The sequence below is a fragment of the Hylobates moloch genome, unplaced genomic scaffold (assembly GCF_009828535.3).
Source record: "Hylobates moloch isolate HMO894 unplaced genomic scaffold, HMol_V3 SCAFFOLD_11, whole genome shotgun sequence".
NCBI lineage: Eukaryota > Metazoa > Chordata > Mammalia > Primates > Hylobatidae > Hylobates > Hylobates moloch.
Genome location: NW_026652286.1, coordinates 18,183,888 through 18,205,000, shown reverse-complemented (window position 1 = coordinate 18,205,000; position 21,113 = coordinate 18,183,888). Strand labels below are relative to the sequence as shown.

The following is a 21,113-nucleotide window of genomic DNA, read 5'->3' as shown; positions in this document are numbered from 1 at the left end:
TGATGGTTGGTTCTTCCTGCCCTCTGCGCAAAGACCACAGCATTGCCATAAAGAAAGAGTTTAATTGATGTGAGGCCAGCTGCACCATGCAGGAGACAGAGGTATTAATCAAATCAATCTCCTGAAAAGTCAGAGACTAGAGTTTTTAAAGGATAATTTGGTGGGAAGGGTCCAGGAAGTGGGGTGTGTATTGTTGATTGGTTGGGTCATAGATGAAATCATAGGGAGTGGAAGCTGTCTTGTGCTGATTCAGTTTCTGAGTGGAGGTCACAAGACAAGATGAGCCAGTTTATCGACCTGGTTGGCGCCAGCTGCTCCATCAAGTGCAGGATTTGACAAATATCTGGAGCACCAATCTTAGGTTTTACAATAGTGATATTATCCCTACGAACAGTTGGGAAAGTTTAGAATCTGGTGGCCTCTAGATGTATGACTCCTAAACCATTGTGGCTAATTTGTTAATCCTACAAAGGCAGTCTGGTCCTCAGGCAAGAAGGGGGTTTGTTTGGGGAAATGGCTGGTATCATCTTTGTTTCAAAAATTAAACTATTAACTAAGTTCCTGCCAAAGTCCTACACCCAGGAATGAACAAGGACAGCTTAGAGGTAAGAAGCAAGATGGAGTCGGTAAGGTCAGAACTGTTTGACTCTTACAATTTTCTCAGTTACGATTTCTGCAAAGGTGTCTTCACCGTTATCCTCTTTTATTCTAAGTACTCAGGTATCACCTTCATTTTACTGTATTTTCTGGATTAACTGGACATCTCATGAGGGACCCTTACAAGAAATATCATGAAATAATCTTACAAGATATATCATGAGATCTATGAGAAAATCTACCAAACATGAATACACATCTACACTCTCCTTGGCATTAAAAAGGCATTTTTAGAACAATAAACCTTAACCTCTTTCCATCTCACCTTTCACCATTTACACAGCTGAGAAATCACACACAAACCCATTGGTAATGGCGCCTCAAAGGTGGTAGTCGTTCTTAATAAAGATCAGGTGTACTCATTTTGATGTGCGTGAATAAGGATCTCAGAGAGAATGAGTAAATTGGAAGAGCACTGCAGATGATTCTAATACATCTTAGAAAAATGAGAACCGTTGTTTCCTTCCTCAGATGCTATGGTGAGGATCTTTTGCCTGGCAGCTCCATTTTTCCCAAGCTGGTATGTGGGTAACCATAAGTTTAGGCCAATGCAAGCATAGGCAAAATATAAAGAAAAGAAATTTAATATTTGATATTATTTAAAGTTTTGACATGATAATTATTAAAAATCATAGCTCTAAATTCTTTACACTTATTTTAGGGTATAGCTTTGTCTTCATTTTGAAATACGCTGCATGTGGCCAGAGTGATGGGAACACCTTTATGGTTTTTATTTTTCAAGTGGTAAAGTTATTAATTTTGTCCTTCTTTAGGATCACAGGCTCAGTCCAGAGCAAGGCCCTGATAGATTCTATTCAGATGATTTCTTTTTAATTAGAACTGTGATAATTCTGGTGCTTCTCCAAGAACAGACAGGCCCCAGACACTTATTCCTCTGAATAAGTTGGTGTACTGAGATTTGAGAAAGCAAGCCATGACTCAACCTTTCCCAATTTGAACTTTATAATTATAAATGAGTGCTTCCCAAAAGACAGCATACAAATGAAGTATACAATAAAAGGTCATTTGAGATGATTGGATAACATTGTATTCTACCTCAGATGACATACCTTGCAACTCTGTCATAACCTGTGGGCCAACATGGTGCGGTAGTGATGAGATACCAATTCCTAGATTCAGCCGACTTTTTTTTTTTTTTTTTTTTTTTGAGACAGAGTCTTGCTCTGTCACCCAGGCTGGAGTGCAGTGGCCCGATCTCAGCTCACTGCAAACTCCGCCTCCCGGGTTCACGCCATTCTCCTGCCTCAGCCTCTCCTAGTAGCTGGGACTACAGGCGCCCGCCACCACGCTCAGCTAATTTTTTTGTATTTTTAGTAGAGACGGGGTTTCACTGTGGTCTCGATCTCCTGACCTCGTGATCCGCCCGCCTCGGCCTCCCAAAGTGCTGGGATTACAAGCGTGAGCCACCGCGCCCGGCCCAGCCGACTTTTAATACACCCTTAGCTGAGAGTATATTCTTGCTCTTGCTGTCCCATATAAATAGTATCTGAAGAAAGGCAGTCATTAAGGGGGCTGAGAAACAATCTCACCCTTTTTGTCACACCAGACATTGGTATTTTTCCCCTTTCACTTCTGGGTACCATGTGTCAGTATTTACAGATGCTCAGTGAGGTGAAAACCCAACTTGCAAGAATCCAAAATAAAAGGAGAACGTTATTTTCTGGAATATCAATATCCTTGTGATTTGTTCCTCTGTTGTTATTATAATTTTTACTTTCAAATAATTTCAGTATTACAGAAAAGCTGTAAGAATAACATAAAGAACTACTGTATAATACTGCCATCCAGATTCCGCAGGTATTAACATTTTGTCACATTTGCCCTCATTTTGTGTGTTTATGTGTAATTTTTTTCTGAATAAATTCACAAAATGTGGCAGTCAGAATGCCACTTCCCTGCTAAATACTTCAGAGTAAATTTCCTAAGAACAAGGATAGTGTCTTATATAAGCACAGTACAGTTATCAAAATAATTGTAACCAAAAGTAGCACAATCTATTATCAAATCTACAGATCTTTTTCCAATTTCTCTAATCTTCAGAATCAGTGTCCTTCATTGTATTTCAGGATCCAATCCAGAATAGATTTGTCAGATCTTCTTTGTCTTCCATGAAGTTCGATTTTTGAAAAGTAAAGAACAGGTTTTTGTTGTTGTTGTTGTTGTTGTTATTTTTAAGTGTTTTGTGGTTTGGGCTTGACTGATGTTTTCCTGTAAGAAGATTTAGGTGACTCATTTTCAGAAGGAATATTCCAATGGTGATGAAGTGACTAGTTCTTAGTGTATCATATCTGAAGGTCCACAGTATCATTTTGTTCCATTAATAGTGATGTTAAATTTGATCTGCTGGCTGAAGTGCTGTCTACAATATCTCCACTACAGTCACTAGATTTTTCTTTTGTTATTGATAATTAACTTTTGAGAAGATACTTTGAGACTATGTAAATATCTTTTTTCTCATTAAATTTTACCCATGAGTTTGATGATTTTGCTTAAATAAATTCTTAGCAAGATAGTTGCCAAATTTTAATTTTCTAACTTGACTGTTTCTTCTATAAGAATAGCAGTTTACTATAAAAAAGAGAGGTGTTTCTTGTTTGTTTGCCATTTATGTGCTTATAATTAAGAACCTTGACCTGGATGCTAGGTGTAGTTACTGCTACGTAGGTGGCATAGTTTTTAAGACCTGTCTAGGGAGACATAGCTAAAAAATATATGTAATACAGAGACACACACACATGAAAAAACATACATATCTATCTAATCTATCTGAAAAACCATAAATCTGTACTGATACCTTTAGTCTGAATCCAATACCACATGCTTAATTTGAGGCTTCTCTCCTTATGCTTAACTTTTTAAAATTACTTACTTGTTCATTCCTAGAATACACAAAAAGTTGCTTCAGAAATATCAACCCATACCACAGCTACAAACAAATCTAGTAACTAGAGTTCAATATTTGTTTACAGTTCTTTAAAGCTTTAGTCTAAGAATATACAGTAAAATGTTCAAAAAGTATTTTTTTAATTAGCTGTCACACCATCAAGTGTTATGACTTTATTTATTTGAAACACAATTAGGCTTATGAGTCTCTTCTTCTATTTCAAGTACTCCCCCAACAACTTTGTGGATCCATTATTTACGTTTAAGTATGCAAGTCATTAACATGTTTCCAAAGTAAGAATTATACAAAAAGATAACAGAAAAGTATCAGGCCCGCACCAAAATCCCTCTGCTTCACTTTCAAACTCTCCCAAGAGATAATCACAAACATTGTTTCTGGTTTATCCTTCATGTGAGTGTCCATGGTGATGTTTTTCTGTTTTTAAAAATATAAGCAATACATGTATTTTTTTCTTATTTTCCCTTTCTTGCACAATGGGTAATATTAAATACATGCTTATATGCTTTTGCACTGTTTTTTTTTTTTTCACTCAACAATATATCCTAGAATCACACAGTGTCATTTTTCATTACTTGTTGCAGCCACATGATAATCTATTGTCTGGGTAGGCCACAACCAAACTCTCATACATGAGCATTTGGTTACTTCTGACATTTTGTAATTCCAAACAATGACTCGATAACCTTGAATAGATCTATTTCATATTGTTGAATGTGTACTATAGGGTAAATGACAAGAAATTGAATACTGGGTTGAAAGTGTACATAGTTTTGACAGATTTGCCGAATTTTCCTCCACAAGTGGTGCACCAATTTGTATTCCCACCTGCCACGTGTGGGAATGTCTGTTTCTCTACAGCTTTGCCAATAGAAGAGGTTGTCAAGCTTTGATATTTCCAATTTGAGAATTTCAAGACAATATTTCAGTATAATTTCAAACCAAATTTCTCTGATTATAAATAAAGTTGAACATCTTTTTGACATCTTTAATACCTTTTATGTAAATCGTTCATTTCTTTGGCCCATTATTAATATTTGAGTTTTTTCCCCTAAATTTAAAAGAATTCATTTATAAAGAATCCTGAAGAAACTGAAAAACTATATGAAAAATAATAAAAATTTCCGCAAATGTTAAAGAATTTATGTCTACATATACATTACTTACATATTAATATTTATATTAATATACACATATGTATATAAATATATCTACATATACAACTCTATATGCATATTAATATAATACATATAGACTTACATGTGTAATAGACATTTATACATGTTACACATATATATATTTGCAAGTATATATTTTTCAAATATGTATTAGAAATAATATGTTATACATCGTATATAATATGTGCAGTATATATTAGGGATAAAGAGTATCCATTTACATATTAATTATAAATTAATAGGACTAATATCTCATATATTGATTTATGATGGACATATGAAATATTAGCCCTTTATGTGTGATATATATTATAAATATTTTCTCCTGGTTTGTTATTTCTCTTTTGACTTTGCTTATATAGTTTTTGCTATGCAAAGGTTTTTGTTGTTTTAATCTTATGAAGTTGCATTTAGTTCATCTCCATTTTGACTCAATCAATATCCTTTTCTACACCAAGGTTATAAAAAAATTAACTCAGTTTTCTGCTATTACTTTCATGGTTTCATTTTTACATTTAGCTCCCTGATCTACTTGGAGTTTATTTTTGTGTTTAATGTGAAGTATAAACCAAATTTTATTCTGTTCATATAGTAATCCCATTTCTTCAGAACTGTTTAGAAAATGTTTATATTTCCCTAGTTATTTAAGATGCCGCCTATATTCCTGTGTACCTAGGACTATTTCTGGACTTTTATTCTATTCCACTGGTGTGTCTGACTATTCTTGTTCTAATACCACATTGGTTTACTAGATTGTGATATCTAGTAAGTCTAGTGTCCCTAACTGCTTTCTTTTTCAATTTTTTCATAATTATTTGTTCTTGTTATTTTGCCATATAAACCCTAGTAACTAGAAAGTTTGTGATATAGTTACTGATATTTAGTGAATTTATAATTTAAGGAAAGCAGAAATATTTTTCATATGGGTTTTATATATTCCTTGTTTATTTGTAAATATTTTTTCTTTTTTATTTCTATTGTGTGTATGATTTTCTTTACCATTAAATCCCCTAACTGGTTATCATTTTATTAAGGTTATAGATTTCTTTATGTTATGTCAGCTACCTTATTAAACTCTTACTGTTTGAGTATGTTAGTTTTATTATTGCTTCCCTAAGGTTTCTTAAGAACACTTCCATGTCATCTGAAAATGGTTATTGATTTCTTTTATATAGCTGCACTGGCTATTAATTCAATATTAAATTGTAGCGGATATGGTGGTGCATTTTTGTCCTGATCTTAGTGAAAATGTTGCTAGGGCTTCCCCATTTCTTACTATCTTAAGATGCTGGCTTTATGAATGAGGTTAATGCATTTTATCAGGCTAAGGAAGTACCCATCAATTCATTCTTGTAGTTTTCCTGTTTTGAAATCAGCAAGGAGTGTAGAATATGTCAAAGCTTTTTGTTTTATTTTGTTTTTCTCATGCATCTATGAAGGTTAATCATGTTATAAGTGATGTTTTTCTGTAATTTTCTTTTTGTACTGTATCAAATCGTTAAAGATTTGGTAGAATTTATTTGTGTGTTCATCTAAGCTTTCTCTATTTATTTTACAGAAGTTAGTAAGTTTGGGAAAATAGGCAGCCCCAATATACCCTCTATTTAACCTATAAAAGCAGTCAGGCCTCTGTGATTGGTAGGGCCCAGGGCAATGGAGATCTATATAATGTCTCTAAATATTTCAGAGTTATAAACTAAGCAATAAGCTGTGAATAATGTGTTTTGTCTTTCTACTTTGAAGTTTGAGTTTAGAATTCTCATATTCCTCACTGTTTTGTTCTGGATCATAATGGCATGGAGAATGGAAATCACAACCAACTCATTTGTTTTGCTTTTTCTTCTTCCTGTGGGTAGCCACAGTAGATGTGTGTGTACATCTGAGACCACATGACCATTGTCTTCTCATGTCACTGTCTCCACAAAGAGCTGCCTATTGTCCACTCCATGGGCAGTTTGTCCTTAGGAGTACTAGCCTGGGTTGGGGGCCCCTAGAATCTCTGGAAATGCGTTTAAGTTTATTTGAGCATGATATTTCAGAGTGCAATGTACTCAGAGCATGGTCAAGAAGGGGTAACATGGATTTGGTGTGGAAATTCCACTTGGCCCTGTGAAATCCTTGTCTCTTGGAGAGAGGTAAGTCTTGAAGAATGTCAGAGTGGTCCCATAAGTGTAACCAGGCCCTCATACAACCTATACAAGGTTGCCTGGGTCCAAAGGGAGTAGTATTCAAGAGTAAAGCAAAATGGTTTTGCCTATCAAATTTGTGTGTTTTGCATTGGAGCAGAAAATATAAAAAGAAAGAACAAGTTAAAGGGAGGAGCAAGTCTTCTCTTGCTAGGCTGACTCACCCCAAGACCTAGCGATAGGCAGCAGAGCTCTGAAAAGGATTTAATAACATTATCTGCAAAACCAGAGCCCTCAAGGAATGTGCTCTAGAGCCCCCCCTCCTCCCAGTTAGGAGCAAAAAAACAGGTTTTTTTCCTTTCCCAGCTGCCCTCCTTTTTGTAAAACCTTCCTTAGTGAAACTCAAGGTTACTTCACAAAGTTTTACAGATTGCTGTTTCTCTTCTATGTAACATAACAAGGTCACAAGACATGCTTGAGTAAGACAGATACCAGCTGTAAACCCTGCCTTAGCTTGATAAGTTCCTGTTTTTCCTCAAGTTGCAAAACCTGTCACTGTATGATTAACTGCCTTTGTTCTCTTCCATAAGCCTGTTTGCCTGCCCTGTAAGTTTTGCGCCACTAGATGGCCTACCCCTTCGGTTGCATCTATAAAAGGCAAGCCCTGTCTTTGTTCAGGGCTCAGCTTTTTCAATGTGAATCTGCTGGACCTGAGTGCACTCAATAAATCATCCTATTTCACCCATTTGGTCTCTCCAGTCCTCTGATTCCTGCAGTATTTTTCTGGGGGCTCCTGTGGGATTGGAGATGACAGGTTTACTGTCTTTTTCGCCTGTGGGACCTGAACCCCAGGCAAGGGGAGACCCATGACCCCTGGTGCCATCAGAAGAACTTCAACCCAGAGAGGAGAGTGGCTGTCCTGCAACCTGGTGCCCTTCTCTGATAGTGCAACGAAATCTAAGGGGCTGTAGGACAATTCTTGGGACAGTGTGCTTCAGGACCATGGTAAGATTTGGGGCCCAAGGCAGGACACATCCCATAAGGATGGAAGGGGAGCCTGATCACCTCCCGGGGTGTAACTAGTAGCCCGACACAGGATGCGAGAGTGGCTTGCAAAATTGGGGAAACTTACACCCCACCTGACCCAGGATGTGAAAGTGGTTTGCAAAGTTGGTCAAGAAAGGAACTGGGAGTAGGGAAGTGTGTGACTGCTTATGAAAGAAGCAGTTCCAGGAGGATTCGATGTGGGGAGTGATGTGTGGGGGGCACAGGTCTCTTAGCATAGACTGTATGCTCCAAGTGAATTGTGGGACCAACAGGGACTAGTGGTGATCTGCATATGGCTTGGGGAGGTGCCCCACAATTTAGTAATTTTGGGAAATTAACAAACACTCCAAAGCTAAGTAGTGTCTGAAAACTCCTGCGAGGGGGGTGGTCTAATCCACCTGAAGCAAAAGAGAGAGAGAGAATGTGTTGCACCGTAACTGGGAGAAATGGGAGGGAAGTCATCAAAACCCACCCCATTAGAATCCATGTTAAAGAACTTTAAAAAAGGTTACAAGGGGGATTATGGAACCCAGTTGACCCCCTAGAGGTTAAAAACTCTATGTGAAATAAAATAGCCTTCTTTTGAAGTCGGATGGCCAGCCAAAGGGACAGTATATAAAGGAACAATTGGCCATGTACATTGGGTGGTAACCAGTGTTGGAGGACAGCCAGCGCACCCAAACAAGTTTCCCTACATTGACTCATGGCTAAATGTGGTCCAAAACCAACCTGCATGATTCCAGCCCTGCCTGGTGTCTTACTGCAAGATGCTCATAGCCCGAGCTGAGCCTAAAGTGAAAGTCAAGTCAGCTTCACTGGCAGCTGTGGAAATAAAGGAGGAATCACCTAAAGGGCAGGAAAAACCACCATTACAGGAGCCACCAGAGGAAACAGAAATCCCTCCTCCCTGTACTCCATTATCCCCCATTTGCCGAGACCAATGGCCAGCGTGGAGTCAGATTCAGAGGATGACACACCCCGAGCTTCACCCCACAGGGAGGAACTAGAGCCGCCACCCCAGGGGATCAAGGAGGAAAGTCAGGACGATCAGGCAAGCTGCCTCCAGTCCGGCCATACTCTGGCTTTGCAGATACCCCTCCAGGAAATATGGGGACCCCTCTGTTATGATGGACATGGCCAGATTCAAAGGGGGCAACAAAGCTTTATTTATCAGCCTTTCTCAATCACTGATCTCCCCCTCCCACACGGAGAAGCCACAGGCCCTCATAGATCTAATGCAGTCCATCTTCCTGGCACACAATCCAACCTGGCCAGATTGCAAGCAAGTCCTTCTAATGCTGTTTAATACTGAAGAGTGCTGAAGAGTGATCCAGGCAGCCCTCCACTGCCTAGAAGCCAATGTGCCAGAAGGCACACTTAATGTCCGAGCATAAGCTCAAGACCTATTCCCAGAAGCAGACCCTCACTGGGACCCAAATGACGCAACCCAGTTTCAGCACCTGCAGAAGTACCAAGAAGCACTTCTGCAAGGGCTAAGAGAAGGCGAAAATAAGCCAATCAATTTAGGAAAGATCTCAGAAGTACTTCAAGGAACTGACTTTGTGAGGCATTCAGGCTTTACACTCTGTTTGACCTTGAGGCTACTGAAAATCAGTGCATGGTAAATAGAGTGTTTGTAGGACAAGCCCAGGGGGACATCAGGCTGAAGCTGCAAAAGCCAGAGGGTTTTGCAGGCATGAATGCTACTCAGCTTATAGAAGTAGCCACCAAGGTGTAAGTCAACCATGACCAGGAGGCAAAAACAGATGCTAATCAGAGACTTAGGAAAAAGGCTGATCTGCTTGTGGCAGCCCTCACAGAAAGAGAAACTGGCATCATCGGGGGATGCAGACGTGGGCACGAAAGGGCCAGGCTGGGCAGAGGCCCAGAAGCCCTCCGAGGCTAGATAGGAATCAATGTGCACGATGTGAAAAGAGAGGACACTGGAAAAATGAGTGTCCAGAGGACAATGAAGAAGATAGCCAAGGCTGTGAGACAGGCCACCAGCCAAGGGCTGCCACACGCTGAGGGAACTAGATACTGACCTGATCAGGCCAGCAGGGACTGGAGGATATGAAGACTAGGCCAGACCAGGCTCCATCACCATAGGCCCCCAGGAGCCCATGGTCACAGTGGAAGTGGGGTGCCAACTGATGGACTTTATGGTAGACACCGGGGCTGAACATTCGGTGGTGACCTAGCCCATAAGGCCACTATGCAAACGCCATACAACGGTTGTTGGGGCTACAGGGGTCCCAGAGAAAAGGCCATTTTATCAACCAAGGAGGTGTGTCATAGGAGGACGAGAAGTCTAATATGCGTTCCTATACCTCCCAAATTGCCCAGTTTCCCTGCTGGGAAGAGACCTACTCCAAAAACTGTAAGCACAGATTGTTTTTGGGCCACAAGGAGCTATGACTTTAAACCTGACACTCCCAAAGGCCATGGTGATAACCCTTACCATCACGTAGACTGACAAATGGAGACTATACACACACGAGTCACCAGAACCAGGAATAAATGAACTATATGGGCTACTTAATAAAATTCCTGGAGTATGGGCTGAAGACAACCCACCTGGGCTGGCTAAAAATCAGGCACCAGTAGTAGTAGAGTTGAAACCAGGGGCAACCCCAGTTCAGTTTCGCCAGTACCCGTTTTTCCAAGAAGCCATATGGGATGTTCGCAAACACTTAGAGCAACTCTTCAAACATGGAATCATAGTCAAATGCCAGTCACCCTGGAACACTCCTCTCCTGCCGGTACAGAAACCGTCTGGTGAATATCGGCTGGTGCAGGACTCATGTGCTGTGAATGAGGCTACAGTGACCATCCACCCAGTGGTACCTAACCCATATTCTTTAACGGGACTTATTCCAGCAAGTGCTGTCTGGTTTACTTGCCTAGACCTGAGAGATGCATTCTTCTGTCTTTGCCTGGCACCAATTAGCCCATCTTTGCATTTCAATGGGGCAAATTGCAGTTTACCTGGACAAGACTCCCACAAGCATTCAAAAACTCTCGCACAATCTTTGAAGAAGCACTGGCTTCAGACCTCAGGGCCTACACCTAGCCAAATGACAGTTGTGCCTTGCTGGAATATATAGATGACCTGCTTCCAGCAGACCCAACCCAAGAGGACTGCCTCCAAGGAATCCAAGGCCTCCTCCACCTCCTGTGGAAAGCCAGATATAAGGTGTTCAGAACGAAGGCTCAAATCTGTTCCAAAACAGTCCAGTATTTAGGCTTCGAAGTGAGTCAAGGGGAATGATGGCTAGGCAGTGAGCCAAAGTAGGCTGTTTGTGTACTCCCAACTCCAACCACCCGGCATCAAATAAGATAATTTTGGGGGGCAGCATGGTTCTGCCGCATTTGGATCCCAAATTTCTCACTGATGGCCAGGCCTTTATATGAAGCCACAAAAGAGGGGGAAGGGAACCCCTCCTCTGGGAGGCTGACCAAGATAGGGCATTTAAACAAATCAAAGAAGCATTAACCCAGGCCCCAGCCTTAGGACTTCCTGATCTAACTAAACCTTTCTTTCTGTATGTCCATGAGCAAAAAAGAATGGCAATAGGGGTCCTAACTGAAGTCATAGGATTATGGTATCATTCAGTGGAATATTTATCCAAGGAATTGGATCTTGTGGCACTAGGATGGCCTCCATGCCTTAAAGCACTAGCTGCCACAGCCCTACTGGCACAAAAAGCTGACAAACTAACCCTGGGACAGCAACTGACCATCCAGTACCACACTTGTTATAATTTTAATGGATCAGAGAGGACACCATTGGTTATCAAATCCGAGAATGACTCAATACCAACAGCTCCTATGCGAGAATTCTCGCATAACTCTAGAGACAGTAAATACCCTAAACCCAGCTACCTTGCTCCCAACTGAACTGGGACCTGGAGCCCCCCTTCACTGTTGTGTAGATGCAGTAGATGAAGTATTCTCAAGCCGGAGGGATCTCACAGACCAACCCCTCAGGGATCCAGATGTAGAATACTTTACAGATGGAAGCAGTTTTGTACTAGAAGGAGTCTGGCAGGCCAGGTATGCAGTAGTAACATTAGACTCAGTGATAGAGGCTCAGTCTGCCTACTGGAACATCAGCCCACAAAGCAGAGCTAATAGCCCTGACAAGAGCTCTCTGGTGTCAAAAGACAAAAAGGTCAATGTCTACACAGATTCCAAACATGCCTTCGCCATGTTGTATGTTCATGGGGCTATATATAAATAAAGAGGACTCATAACTGCTGGGGGTAAAGAAATAAAATATAAAGAAAAAATTCTACAGCTTTTAAATGCAGTATGGGCCCCAAAGAAAGTGGCAGTTATACATTGCAAGGGGCACCAAAGAGCAGGAACACTAGAGGCCAAAGGAAACAAAAAAGTAGACAGAGAGGTAACAATGGCTACCCTACATTGTGAAGAGGAAGCCATAGCTTTACCTCTCCTCCCAGAGCCTCCCCTTCTAGAGGTCCCAAATTATTCTCCAAATGAAAGGGCCTGGTTTGCCAAAGAAACTGGAAGTTACATTAAAGGAGGATGGTGGAAATTCTCCAACAGGAGGCTAGCCATTCCTGAAATAGTGGCCCCTAGATTTGTGAAGCAATTCCATCAAGGAACTCATATAGGAAAAACAGCACTAGAAACGCTACTGGAACGTCATTTCTATGTGCCACGGCTCACTGCCATCCCTCAAGCTGTTTGTGAACAATGTCTAATCTGTGTCCAGAATAACCCATGGCAAGGGCCCACTCAGCCCCCAGGAATTCAAGAAATGGGAGCCACACCCTGTGAAAACCTAGTCATGGACTTTACTGAGCTGCCCTGAGCAGGGGGCTATTGGTACATGTTAGTACTCATCTGCACCTTTTCAGGATGGGTTGAGGCTTTCCCCACCGGAACAGAGAAAGCACGAGAAGTAACGAAAGTGCTAATAAGGGACATTATCCCTAGATTTGGACTGCCCCGGATTCTAGGGTCAGACAATGGGCCAGCATTTGTAGCTGAAATAGTTCAAGAACTAACACGACTGTTAAAAATAAAATGGAAATTACACACAGCCTACCGGCCACAAAGCTCAGGAAAAGTAGAACGCATGAACCAGACACTCAAACAGCTACTGAAAAAATATTGCCGAGAAACCCATCTGAGATGGGATCAGGTCCTTCCCATGGTTCTCCTCCGAGTCAGGGGTACCTCCGAGTCAAGCGCTCTATGAGATCTTGTTTGGCCAGCCACCCCCAGTCATAGGTCAGATTAAGTGTGATCTCCGTGAACTAGGGAAATTATCCTTGAGAAGGCAAATGAAGGCTTTAGGAATAGCCATGCAAGAAATTCATGGCTGGGTATGGGAAAGAATGCCCATAAGCCTGACAGATCCAACACACCCCTTTAAACCCAGGGACTCTGTTTGGGTTAAAAAATGGAATCCAGCCACTTTGGGACCCATATAGGATGGGCCCCATACTGTAATCTTGTCCACTTCCACAGCTGTTAAAGTTGGAGGAATTTTACCTTGGATCCACCATAGTCAGCTGAAACCAGCAGCTCAGAAATAGTGGACCAGCCAGCAGGAACCAGACCATCCCACTCGGCTGATCCTACAGTGAGACCAGGTTGCCAATGGAGCTAGCAACTGCCCTGCTCTGGTCCTTCTGGAAGCTGACCAGTCTACGCACAGCTGAAGCTTGAGGTGACAACCGCCCTGCTCTAGTCACCCCAGGAGCTGACTAGCCTATGCACAGCTGAAGCTGGAGTAAAGTCATGCTGTTGGAAATCTTAGGTCTAATAGTTTTCCTTGTAATACTAGTTGTTTTTCTATTGTTCTGCCACTTTAGTCAGCCTCCTCCACCAGCAGAAAGCCTTTTCTGTCCCTGCTGGGTATAAGTATGTCACTCTTTACCTTGTTCTTGCTAATCTCCTTATCTATGTTAAAAGGAGAACTCTTGGAAGGATTGGAAGGATGCCCCCAATGTACTCATACTACATGGTCAGGGAGCACTATAATCAGAACTCTATCGTACCATACTCATTATGAGTGTACTGGAACCCACCTAGGAACCTGCACTTGCAATCAGACCACCTACTCAATCTGTGACCCAGGGAATAACTAGCCTTATGTATGTCACTATATCTTTGTACTTTAATGTCTGCCAGGCAACATTTAAAGACTTCATTGCCCCTATAGCAACCTGTCATATAAATTAAGAACACCCCTGCTTGCTCCACTTGGGACTGTGCAACATTGGCCACTAAACAAAAGCAGGTCATGTTTACCCAAATCCAAGCAGACCTAAACTATAAAACAAACGCTTGCAATCTTGTAAATTTCACAATCCTGAAGCCAAATTTACCAATATGGACTACAGGAATAGGAGAACCAATAGGACATTCCTATTTAACCAAGACTCCAAGGGGAAAAACTATCTTAAAAAAATAATTTTATATGTATTATAAAGAAAGCTTGGGCCTGTTCAACCCAACAATTCTGAGTTTTCAAGTCATTCTATGAGCAGGTCAACCAGAAATTGCCTGAACCCCCTCCCATAGCCAAAAATCTATTCGCCCAACTGGCAGAAAGCATAACCAGCAGCTTACCCATCTCTTCATGTTACGTCTGTGGGGGAACAAACATGGGGACCAGTCGCCATTGGAGGAAAAGGAGCTAATGCCTCAAAATAGCTTTACTCTGACCATCCCCTCCCCCGAACCAACACTCACAAACTTGAGCATCTGGCTCTTAAAAACCTCTATTTTTAAAAAGCCTTTACAGACCCAGTAGGAGAATTAACTTGCCTAGGACAGCAATATTACATTACAATGAGACACTAGGAAAAACTTTATGAAGAGGCATAAAAAATGACTCCAAATCACCGCATCCAGGCCCATTCTCCCGTTTCCCTTCTTTAAACCACTCCCGGTACCAGCTTGAAGCTCCAATACCTGGCAGGCACCCTCTGGCCTCTACTGGATCTGTGGGCCACAGGCATATTGACAACTGCCAGCTAAATGGTCAGGGGCCTGTGTACTTGAAAGAATTAGGCCCTCTTTCTTTCTAATCCTGCTAAGGCAAGGGGAAGTCTTAGGGTACCCTATCTATGATGTAACTAAAAGGAAAAACAAGAGGGGCATAACCATAGGAGATAGCATAACCATAGGGAATTGGAAAGACAATGAATTGATCCCTGAAAGAATAATCCAAGACTATGGCCCAGCCACCTGGGCAGAAGATGGAACGTGGGGATACTGCACCCCTATATACATGCTCAACCACATCATAAGGTTACAGGAAGTACTTGAGCTAATTACTAATGATGCTGCAAGGGTCTTAAATCAGCTAGCCGGGCAAGCTACACAAATGAGAAATGCCATCTACCAAAATAGACTGGCCTTAGACTACCTCCTAGCTCAAGAAGGAGAAGTATGTGGAAAGTTCAACCTAACTAATTGCTGTCTAGAGATTGATGACAATGGAAAAGTTATCAAACAATTTTGGATTCTGCCAGAGCAGACTTGGAAAGGATGGTCTCTGGATTCACTCTTTGGAGGCTGGTTTTCATCTCTTGAAGGATTTAAAGCCTTAGTAGGAATAGTTCTGGCCATACTAGGGGGCTGCCTCATACTTCCTTGTCTTTTGCCCCTCCTTGTTAGGAACATGCAGTCAGCTATTGAGATTCTTGTAACTAGGCAAACTACTACCCAACTAATGGTTCTAACTAAATATCAACCCCTGCTGAATAGGAAACTAGCGCCTCATGAAGGGATAAATTTTGAAGATGATGATGCTTTCTATTAAACATCATTTATAAGAAGCATCAAAGGGGGGAATGAAGCAGAAAATGTAAAAAGAAAGAACAAGTACAAGAAAGGAACAAGTTTTCTCTTGCTAGGCTGACTCACCCCAAGACCTAGCGATAGGCAGCAGAGCTCTGAAAAGGATTTAATAACATTATCTGCAAAACCAGAGCCCTCAAGGAATGTGCTCTAGAGCCCCCTCTCCTCCCAGTTATGGGCAAGGATGAGAAAACAGGTTTTTCTCCTCTCCAACTCCCCACTCCCTTTTTGTAAATCCTTCCTTAGTGAAACTCAAGGTTACTTCACAGAGTTTTACAGATTCCTGTTTCTCTTCTGTGTAAAATAACAAGGTTGCAAGACATGCTTGAGTAAGACATTTACCAGCTGTAAACCCTGCCTTAGCTTGATAAGTTCCTGTTTTTCCTTGAATTGCACAATCTGTCACTGTGTGATTCACAGCCTTTGTTCTGTTTCTGTAAGCCTGCTTGCCTGCCCTGTACGTTTCATGCCACTAGATGGCCAACCCCTTGGTTGCATGTATAAAAGTCAAGCCCTGTCTTTGTTCAGGGCTCAGCTTTTTGGATGTGAATCTGCTGCGCCTGAGTGCACTCAATAAATCCTTCTATTTCACCCATTTGGTTTCTCCAGTGCTCTGATTCCCACAACAGCATGTGTAGGTGTATGTGTGTTTGTGTTTTGTAATACTAGTGAAAGTGTGGACAATGAGACTTTCTTTTCATTACTAGTAATAGAACCATTTGAAAAGCAATTTGAACATATGTATATATTTATCTAGTAACTACACATTTGGAAACCTAGTTTTAAAAATTAATGTGAAGAAACTAAAAGCTTTATTTTGGAAATGATTGTTGTAGAATTTTATATGATGGCCCCAAACTGGAAATAGTAAAAATGTCCAATTCTAAGAGATTAGCTAAGCAAACTATGATCTTTTCACCAAGTAGAATATTACTTAGACATTAAAATGATTATTAATATTTTTTTTGAGACAGTCTCACTCTGTTACTCAGGCTAGAGTACAGTGGTACAATCATGTCTCACTGAAATCTTGGACTCCTGGGCTCAAGCAATCTTCCCACCTCAACCTTCATTGTAGCTGGGACTACAGGCATGTGCCATGAGGCCTGGCTAACTTTATTTTTATTTTTTTTTGTAGAGACAAGGCCTTGCTATGTTGCCCAGGCTGGCTTGAACAGCTGGATTCAAGCAATCCTCCTGTCTCAGCCTCCTGAAATGCTAGGATTACATACATGAGACATCTCACTTGGCCTATTATTTGAAATACTATATAATCCCATAATGTTTATGATATAATATTGAGTAAAACATAATATACAAATTATATATAATTATACAATTATATATATATATAAAACTATATACAATGTGGTTTAAATTGTGTTAAAATAGATTTTTCATAGAAAGAAAAAACAAAAATGCTGCACAGTATATTGTGTTTGTGTTTGAGTGTTAGGACTAGGGATGAGTTATTTTTCCTGGTTTTCTTTTCAGAGTTTTTGTGCTTTCTTTCCTAAGAGTGTATTACAATTATAATGTATAAAATATGATTAAAGATCAGACTCACTTATCTCTAACGTCCTTTCCAACTCTATCATGGAGTAATTTTTGTCTCTGTATAATCAAAAGCTTGCTTCGTCTTTCACACTTTTTCTTGTCTCTACCACATGTATATTAATCCAGGACTTATAGTTTATGCTTATCTTGAAATACCTGAATGTTAGCTAAGCTTATAAATAGATCTTAACATTTTGAGGCAGATTCCTGTTTCAACAGCCAATTTTCGCATGGTAAGCATTCATTCAATGTATCCAAGATAAATTTTGAGTGTAAGCACGCTGGACCAAGACCCTGGCCATTAATGTAAACTTATATTCCCTGCATTGCTAGATATTTTTTCTGGCTTAATAACATATTGATTGCAGGGGCTTATCTAGAAAGAGTTAGAATTGTTTTTGCTGGCAATGTGATTTTGCATCAGCTACTCTTGTACTATCTCTTGCTCCTGATGAAAAATAGAATTACCTTACTAAAATATTTTAATATTATTAAAATTTTGAGTTTCATGACATATTTTCTGGGATTTTAAAACCTCTGAGCTAAAGTTCTGTCTGTAGCTTGAATCTATATCAGAACTTAATATTTATAAAACAAAGAAGATCCTGACACACCCTTGCATGAAAACGTTGCATGATTCTAAGACCTGAAGTTAGCACTGAACAACAATGGATGTCAAAGTTGACCAGAATTGTGTTCAGATGGAAGCTTTATCATTTACTATCTATGCAACTTTGACTGATTGTTTAACTCTTCTGAATTTGAGATTACCCCCTGTAAATTGTGAATAATATTGCTTAACATGTAGGCTTGTTGCAAATATTACATCACATAATGTTAGAAAACACATAATAGGAGTCGAATCAACTCAAGTTTTAATTATCATAACTATCTAGAGATGTGGTTTACAATGTTATAACCTCAAAAGTCAATACTGAAATGTTACATTTTTGCAGAACCCAATATGAAACTATTCCAATAATAGAGTCCACTGATGGAGAAAATACATGTCTAAATATGGATTCTTATATTGACTCATAGGCTTAAAGCTCAAACATTAAGAAATGCTAATGTAGAGAAAGAATGGTGACATGATTGGTAGCAATGAAGTTAGGAGCCGTGAAAATATAATGCTGGCTATGAAGCTGAAGTAGGAAAATAAAGGATGCTTCATAGCAAAAATGGCAGGAAATTCAATATATAGATATATAGTTAGATTTAAGAGCCATTTGATTAATAAACCATTATTGGTTGAGAGAAGAACTTGTATTTTAGGCAACAGGTTATAATAGAATTTTGTCCTTACTAATCTTAAACTTGATTGACTTATACTAAACGGTTACCTCCTTAGTTCAATTTTCATATTATAAATTGTAGGCAAACATAACTTCCTTATAATTTTACTAATATTAAATAAAATTATGTATTTAAAGCATCAAGCTGAATACTTGATACCTGTATGTGCTCAATTATCATAGCTCCCTCTATAACATTCAGAGCAACTCTGGAATAACATCCCTTCATTGAAGATAGATATTGAATGCTAAAATTATTCCACGGTATGTTAGGCAGTGAGAAAATCTAAAACAGTGAGGGAAATTTCTGACTCTTCCTGGGTGCCAGTGTTTTTTGCTATAGTGGCCTAAACACTCCTTCCTGGGGTTCTGGGGACCATCAGACAGGACTGTGACAATGACAATAAATCATCCCCCAAGCTGCTGCAATTTCATCTGGGGGATGCTTCCAGATGCAGTTATTACCTACATGTTGCACAGTTAGGAAAATGCAGAGCAAAGCAATGTGACCATATTTTAGCCAGAGATTCTCAGACCTTTCCAGTCCCAGATACAGAAACCCAGACCAATCTATGGAACCATGATTACATGGATGCTTTTCTGAACTTGTCACTTTAAGGAGCTTTCTGAGAATCCCCTTGAGTGTCCTTAGGATATAAGCTGTGTTTACAGATGCAAAGAGGAGCTGAGGCCCTTATAATCTCTGGCCTCATGTAAGTCACTCAGCTTCTCCAAGTCTCATTTGGGAACCTGAGACAAAGTTTCCTGTCCTATATACTGCAAAGGGTCATGAAGGCCTAATGGGATAAGGGATCTAAAAATGCTGTAGGGAAAACAAAAAGCAATGCGCTTTATAACACAAACTAGGATTGTTATCTCCAGAGGCAAAGAGATTACATAGTTAAAGTCTTTTAAATAATGTTAAGAAATGATGACCTTGCAAACATAGCCAATAGGGAACTAACTAATGGGGACAGCAAATGAAGTTGCAGAGACTGATAAGGATATAATTGAAAGCCTTTGGAAAACATGAACTCTGTTTTGGGTCCTTTTCTGTTGGCATCTTACCTTGTTCCTTGTGTTTTTTGGATTCAGCTGCTGGATGCTTGATTTTGAGATGTTACCATGCTACTGCCTCCATCTGTATCTGTCTGGGAGAAAAGCAATAAACAGTGAAGATGAGAAAGAAGAAGGGAGGAAAGAGAAAGGGGGAACAGGGTTCTGCATAGTGCTTAGTGCTCCAAGGTCCCAGCATAAGAGGCCCACTGTGACCTTATCCATTCTTATATTTTAGACCCTAGGAACCAATGATCATTTAATCAAAAACATGTCTCTCATAGTGAGGGAAATTATATTCTTTTTTGCCCAGTGGAAAATTTACATGTTTATTGGTTATATTCTAGGATGATATTTATTATTCACTGGAAGTTTCAAGGGCAAACAAATACACTAGAAATTTTGGAAAGACTCAAGAAACGATAAAATATTACCCCTTGACAGAACAATATTTTATGATGATATTTTGTCTGGTGGGCATGGTTGTCTGTATAACAAGAAGATTAAACCTTGGCTGGCAGTGAATTTTTATGTATTACCAAGGTCAGAAGCACAAAAGGCCCTTCTAAAGAAAGTAGTGTCTGCGTAAAGTAGTTCATGCACAAAATGCCTGTGGATGGTGAGTTGAAATAGGAATAAGAATAGCCAAGTTCAGGGGCTTCTGGAAAGGTAAAAGATTACAGATGTTGTCATGGGAAATACCCACAGAACATGACAGGCTACATTCACAAGAAGCTATCCACGCAGAAAGTGAGTTCTTAGAAATTGCTATGGGAGCCGTAAGTAATGACATTTTCACTCAATTGCCATATAGCTTCAACAAGTGTCAGATTACCACTGACTTATTAGCAGAATAACCCCAAGGTAAGGATCATCTCTTATAAATACATGATGTCTCTATAAAGGGCTACAATTAAATAGCCTTTCCCAATGTACAGGTGAAGAAACAAAGTTCAGAGAAGTCATAGAGCAAACAGGTGTTGATGCTAGCCAGAGGGCAGATCCAAGCCACTTAAGCTCCAAAGTCAATTCTCTTAATCAGCTTACTATAGTATGTAAGTTCCTATTAATAATGAAGTGTGAACCAAGTGGGAACAGAAGGTTGTGAAACCAGATTTTCTTGATCTTAGCGTCTTTATTTTTTGAAAGAAATTAATAATAATACCCAAGGCCATAACATTCAATAATGATAGGAAAAATATTTTTCCAACTTTTGTTGTAGCATTATACAAATATTAGCAGATAATACTTTATTTATAGTATCAGAAATGTTGTAGACATTCAATAAATTTTACCAGCTTAATTGAGTCAAGTATCTGCAAATGCTTGTTTTCAGGCATGAATGGGTTAATCCTAAACAGGATGAGGACTATGCTAAGAATTAGGAAAAGACAAAACAAACAGAACATGGTATATTGGAAGATAAATA

General features: G+C 39.9%; 1 long non-coding RNA gene across 1 annotated transcript in view; it reads right to left on the bottom strand.

Annotated features, from left to right (window-relative positions):
• The window catches only part of LOC131384645 (uncharacterized), a 254,369-nt gene that overhangs the window by 171,169 nt on the left and 62,087 nt on the right, over positions 1–21,113 (bottom strand). The window contains exons 2-3 of the long non-coding RNA XR_009215705.1: positions 19,697–19,779; positions 8,661–8,753 (exon numbers count right to left, since the gene is read on the bottom strand). This is a non-coding gene — a long non-coding RNA (uncharacterized LOC131384645). The remainder of the gene's footprint in view (positions 1–8,660; positions 8,754–19,696; positions 19,780–21,113) is intronic.